This window comes from Limulus polyphemus, unplaced genomic scaffold, assembly GCF_000517525.1.
Source record: "Limulus polyphemus unplaced genomic scaffold, Limulus_polyphemus-2.1.2 Scaffold1479, whole genome shotgun sequence".
Classification (NCBI taxonomy): domain Eukaryota; kingdom Metazoa; phylum Arthropoda; class Merostomata; order Xiphosura; family Limulidae; genus Limulus; species Limulus polyphemus.
Window position 1 is genome coordinate 60539 of NW_013667089.1, and position 8347 is coordinate 68885.

Sequence of the window (8347 nt, forward strand, 5' to 3'; positions counted from 1 at the left end):
CATGAGAGACACGCAATTTCATGGCCATTTCACGAGTGTGTGTTGCATTAGATTAGATAAAACAAGTGTCTTGAGAGCATCAATATCAATTCCAACATGTTAGCCTTGCCATCACAGTTTTTAAGACTAAAATCACCTGAATGAAATTTGCTGAACCATTGTTGACACTTACGAACATTTCCATAAACTTCTTTTATATTCTTTGTGACTACAGAGGCATTGTTTCTCTTCTTGTATTCAAACAGCATTACATGCCAAATGTGTGTGTCATCATGTGCCATCACCATAAGGGTTTAGAGTATACTAAACTTTGCACATTATATAAGCTACACTAACATGATATTTAGGTGGTTCATTTAACTAATATACATGATGTACGTTTTTTTTGGGAGTGGTTAATGAAAGTGTTCCAAAATGTGACATTAACTTCTTGATGACCTAATACGTGCTTGGATTTTCTTTTTATTTTAGACTTTGTGTGTATTAATCTTCAAAAGGATACCTACAGTGGAGTGTTTGCTAGACTATTAAAAGCATTATTGTTAGACTACAAAACTTTAGTATAACTTTAAATATAAATCACGATGCATCAATCTGAAACATGTTTGTATTGTAACATGTACAGTTCAACAGTGTTTTTGCTTAGTTGTAGCTGAGAATCTCGAATTTGTAAACCTTGTTTCTGTTGTCATTGCATTGTCTTTAGATTGAACTCTCTCAACACAGGCTCTGTCAATTTGACCGACCACATGACCTCTTTGTACTCATTCAAAATCTCTATAGATGTGATACTATAAACTTTTAATATAGTGTATATATCTTCACAAAATTTTAGTCTTTCAGTAAACATTATAAGTCCTTCACATACAAAAAATCATTTTTAGTGAAGTATTTTTAATGAACTAAAAATAGTTTTGTCCTTGGATATATCAAGTATTTGTTTTGAATAGTCTGTCTGCAAAGTGATTTTCATGTTAAGATTAAAAATAGTTTTCTTCAATTCAAAAATCTCAAATTTCATTTGTGTAATCCCCTAAAACCTCCTAAATGCATTTCAAATGTTTCTTTTCAGTAAAACTTTATAATGTATATGATATTTTCTCTACCCTAACTCTATACAAGGCTGGTCAGTTTGACCGACCTCATAACCACAAAAAAAATTAAATAAATCTAAATTACCCTCTTTTTCTTTCTAGAATGACTTAAAATGTGGCATGAAACTACATTCATTTATCCTAAGTAGCTTTAAACTTTTAACAATATACATCTATTTATAATTGAAGTTTATTGTTTTATTGCCCTTTGAACCACATCTAACTACTGTTTGCACCATTATAAGTTGTAAATCACTTGGGGAATGTGCAGCTCACATTATGCTATCGAATTACATTACCCACAGCTACTATTTTTATTACATTATTATTATTGTTTATTTTACGTAATCTAACCTTAACTAACGTAAATAGATTCCAATTTTTACATTTTAGTTACTTTTATAATAATAAATAAAGAATAAGCATGATAAACAATAATAAAGTACTTACCCAATATTTTTTCTTGCTGTCAATTGTCGATGACACTTATCCCTACTTTCTTATACTAATGGTAGTAATGCACTAAATAATTTTTATGTAATCAAATAATGCACCAAAGAACATAGACTAATAACATGCTAAACATGGGAACAATGTCACTTAAATCGCAAAATTTTTCTAGCCTTCTAACTGCTTGACAAGAACTGTTACAAATTCATCCAAGCTAGTCATTAACTTTCCCATGGGAATGAACAGTGTATTATAAGTGAAATTGACACTTATCTGTTCAGAACTATGCTATACAATACATCATTTGATAGATGAAAACCTTTGCTTTCTATTAGGTATAGGTAAGCTGTAATTAAACATACGAGAGAACTATTAACAAATCCTGAGAGAGTGGATGTGGCAAGAGGGGGTCTGATTTTCTATTTGATGGCTCTGTAACCAAATAAAATTGAAGGCTATAAGAATTATGGTTTGTCTGAGCAATGACAATCTTATAGTGAGTAATTTGTTTAATTTTGTAGTTACTGGATAAAATAGAAAAAGGAAGATGCCTAGAGAAAATGTGTCACACTAGGGGAAATTCAGGATTTTTTAAGATATTTACTTATAGAATTAAGAACTTAAAACTTATATACTACTAAAATATGGATTATTAGCTAAGATTTTATGCTATACTATTCATATAACTTAAACAAAAGTAGTTTTATAAAATTTTGAGTGTAAGACAAACTTTGTGTCATGTACAGTAAAGGATACCCTTTGCAATATGGTTAATATAACTGGCAGTGGCCATGTGATTCAGCTGTAAGCTTGAGAGCTGATAATGCCAAGTCTTGGGTTTTTTTTAACTGTGGTTGACACACATCTGATAGGTCAATGTGTAGCTTTGTTCTTAAAAACAAAGAAAATGAATAACAGTAAAGCACTTGCATTTATGCCACTACACACCAAACGTTTTTTTAATTTGTTTAGAAGTAATATGAACAATAGTAATTCACTATAATCTAAGTCATCACACATAATACAGGTTGACCATCACTAGTCCAGCAATCAGTAATCCGGCACTAATTTCGGCTAGAATAATTTCAAATGCAGTAAAGCAAGATACGCGCTATTAGGTCAATACTTTAGTCTCGCTTGAAAGTTTTCTTTCCAATATTTTCTTTGATTAAAACTTAAAGAAAACCCCGTTTTATGGGATATTTCAATTTTAAGATGAGGTGGTTAGCTAGTGGGTTTGGTGTATTCTAACCTAATAGATGGCTAATCCGGCACCCTCCAGGTCCCGATGATGCCGGATTAGTGATAGTCAACCTGTACATCCAGAATCTGCATGCCATCATCAGGCCAGTTTTTTTTTGTTTTTTGGTTTATTTTCATATATTCTGTTATATAGAGTAATGATTATTTATAGTAAAACAATAAAATAAATAAAACAAATTTCTGAATGTATTTATCTCTTAGATTTTTGTCTAATAAAGAGTCAGCACTTTTATATGTGGAAGAGCATCATAGATTGGGTTACCAAATCATCCCTTTTTCCACAAAATAACTAAATTGTTAGATTAATACAGTAATTGAAATAATTACATGACAATGTCATGGAACACTTTCACTATTGATCATCAAAGTTACAAGATTTAATGATAGGTATTGTTGTCATGTTTTCATTGTTTCAAATATTGATAAACTATAAGTATGAATTCCAAAACATACTTACCTCCGCTGACACTATTCCTCAACATTGGTCTCACATGCTCCAGTCTTTTATACCCCACTTAAATGCCCTTGGCAATATCTAATTTGCAAATCCCTCCACCTGCTTCAAAGCATTCTCTATCCTAACATTGTTTATATAAACACCTCACTCAGATAATGTAATCACAAAAGTGTTGGTCATGGTCTGATGAAGTGCTGTGGTTCATTCCGTTATGGATTCAGATTTTTTGCGTTGCCTTGTAAATTTTGGTATAATTATAATTTCATTTAAAAAAAACAGGACTTGATGTTTGCAGGTATGAATTCCCATATTACTACCATTTTCAGCATGGCAGTTAATCCAACCTTTATTATCTAGCATCTCTATGGTCTTGGGGGGGGGGGGGTCACTCTCAGTTTAGGATGTCTGTGATTTTATTTTTTGGGAGAGAGAAACATACATTCGGCCCAGGGGAATTTTTCTCCTGGGCCCTCTGGAGATGCCTTTTTTTGTGGATCCTAGTTATTTGGGGGAAAATTTGGACTCTGTTTTTCTGACACTTTTCTTTACTGAGTCTGTTTTTCATGAGTCCAATTTGGATCAACCATCTCCTACTCCTTTTCTTCAATTAGTCATTTGGGTTATGAGATTTTGGAGCTTTTGAATGTACTCCTCCCATGATAATGGCCCAGTCATAGGGGGGGGGAAGACTATTTAGTTTTCCTTCTTCACCTGATATTCCTGGTTCATGCTGAGAGATTTATTGCTTTATTAAGTGACGAGATAGATATACCTTGTACCCTTATTTGTCTGTTTGCATGCTTTGGCTTTCCCCTTCAATGGGGATGTATTTTTTCAATTCTACAGACTAAAATTATTTAATTTTGGATAGGTGGGGTTCCAAATTGGTTTGTGTGATCACTTTGTACCAATCACTTTTTTTTTGTATTTGTTTGCTCCTCACTTTTGCTCTGTGATGTTTCTTCCCCTGCAATTTGTTGGCAGCCTATTAATGGTCCCCACATTAAGTTTTGGATGAATGGGGTCTCCTACTGACTTCTTCTACCTTGGTCAGATTGCCTGCTTTTGTTCCTTCTGCAGAAATACCTTGGTGAAGGGACTTTGTCTACCTGCTGTAGCCTCTGGGTGTTACATGTGGCTTCTTTTTATTGTTACTTCATGTTTGCAGGTGTCCCAGAGGTGTTTGTATTGCAAATTGCCATAATCTATTAATAATAATGCCATAATGAATAATATCTTTTTTTTCCCCTTTAAACTCACTGCAGTATTGATCAAAAAATTCCAAATTACTTATGTGAATAGTTTCAAATGTTAACCTTTTCATATGTATATTCTTTTAATTTTGTGGTTTTATTCCTGTATTTTGTATCCACTACAGCAGTAATCCTCATGTCGAAAGTAATAAATCACAGTGGAAGTCAATTAGCTGTTCCACCTAGAGCTAATGTAAATAGAATGTGATATGAGTATCAAGTTTGACAGCATACTCAAACTAGTGAAATTTTAGGCTTTTAATTTTGCTGAAGTTTTGTTAGGCTAAGCTGAGAAGTTTATATTTTTTGTAAGTTAAAAATATATATAACAATAAATAAAAAATACTTAAAAACGACAATTTGTAGTACTAACTGTACTCAAGCTCTTTGCACTGGAGTATAAATCTATAACATTCTTCCCTATGCCTCATTGAGTCTTGCAACTTTGGATGACCCCAAAATATTATGTAGTTTTCAAATATGCATTTTAGAACATAAAGAAATATATCACGTACTAGAATAGAATGTCCCAAAACTACTATAATTTATCTGGCTTTCTAAGTAAGCTATAAATAGATTAGAAATAAATTTCATAACTGTTCTGAGCCCCAAATCCAATCAGTACAAACCAAGTAGTTCTCTTTGACTAAATGTTTATGGTGGAAAAATTAAATGCAGGATTGTAAAATTTAAATAGAGGAGAATTTGCTCTTTGTGTTGATCATAAACGTAATAATTATAATATATAATTATATTATAATTAATTATTGATATCTTAGCATTCAAGCATACAGAAGATTCAAGTTTTTAAATATTGGTTATCATTTTGTATAGTTTGTGTTTCTAATTGTTTGGAGAAGTTGGAGCTCAGATGTGTCGCATGACACAAACATAAAAATTGGGATTTGTTTGTTATATTTCTTTTTGAAACATAAAATGTAACAATTTGAATTATAACTATGTTTTCATGGCAAGTCTATTACCATACATTGATAATAAAGTTGTTTAATTATAGTTTGAATTTAACTCTGTAAAAGGTCAAGTCATGGACACTTAGACCCACCTGAAGCATAGGATGTATTGAAAGAGATAAAAAAAAATTTCAATCTTAATCAAGACTCGCAGTCTATGAATTTAAAAGTTTTCACATGCAACAGAAAGTGTGTGTGTGATAACCCACTGAAAATTTTTTAGTTCACAGCTGCTACTGAGCAAGGTATTCAAATAAAGAAATATGCTTCAACAATGTGCCAAATCTTTTGATGTGCAGGAGACTTCTTTTTAAATATTTGCTTAAAATTTTAATATTTAACGATTATTTTTCTTCTATAACTCTTAAAAGACAATTTTACCTGAGTAAAGTAGACATATTTGAAAATGTGCTTGCTTTGATTCCTGGAAAAGTAGACTTCAGAAAATCATTTTTTGTAATGCATGGATTGTTACAATAAAAACATTTGTGCCTTTACTATATCACAAGTTTGATATTAGCATTAAGGCTGAAAGCACTTGTATGTTATCACTAATATTTTTGTATTGAGATTATAAGTGATAGTTAAACAACGTTTTTATTATTTTACATCATTGTAGTATTATTTGTTGTTTTTAATGCGTGGATTGTTACAATAAGAAAAATTGTGCCTTTAATATATATCATAAATTTGATATTAGCATTAAGGCTGAGAGCACTTGTATGTTATCACTAATATTTTTGTCTTGAGATTATCAGTGATATTTAAACAGTGTTTTTTATTATTTTACATCATTGTAGTATTATTTGTTGTTTTTAATGCATGGATTGTTACAGTAAAAAAAATTTGCTTTTAATATATCATAAATTTGATATTTTTGCATTGAGATTACTAGTGGAAGTTAAACATAATGCTGGAGTGTAACCATGTGTTTTTTTATTATTTTATATCATTGTAGGATTATTTGGTGTTTTTAAAGACTATTGGTATTTTTATTTTTATGCATCCTACAATGCTTTTATATCTGTTACATTCTGTTTTGTTACTGTACAGAAAAAACTAAACAACACATCAATGCAGTTATGGTGTGATATACATTGAATCTCAATAATATTGACTGCTTTCTTTTAGATAATTTTATCCATTTTTACATTCATCGGTAATGAACTTTGTGTTTTGTGTTAAAGTAGGTCAAAACTTTAAACATATTGAAATATTCTTAACCCACTGTGTTCTCAAGAATAAAAATAATAGTATTGTAGTTTATTCCTTCTGACATTTATAGTGCTCAGAAGTCTTTCTAGTGTTCCAGTTTTAGTTTTTTTTATTGAACTATCATGTATTCTACTTTTTCAATCCTCTATTTTCTTCATTGTTGATGGGATTTTTTTCCCATTATTATCTAAATATTGAAATTCACTACCTGTTATATTAGGTCAACTATAGATTGTTACTAAGTATATATGATGATATGTTATTTATTCAGAAGATGATAACTTTTGTAAAGATAAATTATATTTTAAATTTCTGATGATTCAATAATGAACAATAAAGTACCAGGAAACCACAATAATAAATAAAAAGTATACATAAAAAAACAGAAATGTAGTACGTATGTCTTGTCTTGTGTTTTTTACTCTCACCTCCCAATGAAATTTAACTACTTTTTGAAACAATGGTATTAGCAGTAGGACATAAAATAATTTTTATTTATTTCAAATACACAAAGTATGAACATTAAAAAAAATACAATGATCTAACAGGGCTTGATTTTTAAGGAATTTTCCAGGTTGTCCAGAAGGATGTACTGGTTATCAGAAAACAAAGACACATAGACCCTCCAAAAATGTCCAATTACAACAATATTGATGTACAAAGACACTAAAAAAGTCCCAGTTACAAGAATTGTGATGTTTTTATATCTTATTTATTTCCAAAAAGTACGATTAATGTTTAGTTGGCAATTTTGCATTTTGATTCAACTAATTTTTGAATCCTTATTTCCCGGGAAGTTATGTTACATTGGAAAAAACAAGAGGGAATCCTCAATAACCATGGCACTTGAAATTCTTTTAGGCAGGATTAGAGTAAATTGATCAAGGAGACATTGGGCTTGGTCAAATACATCAATCAAAAGGGTTTGACCTCCTGAGTCCAAAACTGTAATTAGATCTCAAATCAGACAACATATGACGGAGCTATGAGCTAAAAGTTTGTACATGGAAAAAAACAAAACAAATCAGAGCCATTCTATGAGATGCTATGCTGTGGCTAGTAAGCCCAAATCTTGCTAATTTTACATAGCATCTTAACTCTCTCAATATGGGCTCAGTCAATTTGACTGACCACGTGACCTTATACTCGTTTAAAGTATTTATAGATTTAATACTTATAACTCTCAATATAGTGTGTATATCTTAACGAAATTTGGCAGTCTTTCAGTTAATATTACAAGTCTTTCATATACAAAAAATCATGTTTTTAGTGAAGTGTTTTAAATAAAATAAACATTTGTCCATTCATATATTGAGTATTTGTTTTGAATAGTCCATGTGCAAAGTAATTTTTCATGTTAAAATTAAAAATACTTTTCCTCATCTCAAAAATCTCAAATTTCCTTTGTGTAATCCCTGAAGCCTCCTAAATGCATTCCAAATGTTTTTTTCTTCAGTAAAACTTTATAGTTTATCTGTTATTTTTTCTAAAGAGGATTAGTCAATACGACTGACCTTGTAACCACCAAAAAAATCAAAATAAACCTAAATTACCCTTTTTTTTTTAGAATGACTTCAAATTGTAACATGAAATTACATTCGTTTATCTTAAGTAGCTCTCAGTTTGTAACAGTATACATCTATT

The 8347-nt window shown here is 30.6% G+C and overlaps 1 protein-coding gene across 10 annotated transcripts in view; it reads left to right on the forward strand.

The window, feature by feature from the left end:
• The window catches only part of LOC106463774 (golgin subfamily A member 1-like), a 109678-nt gene that overhangs the window by 48120 nt on the left and 53211 nt on the right, over positions 1 to 8347 (forward strand). The window lies entirely within an intron of this gene.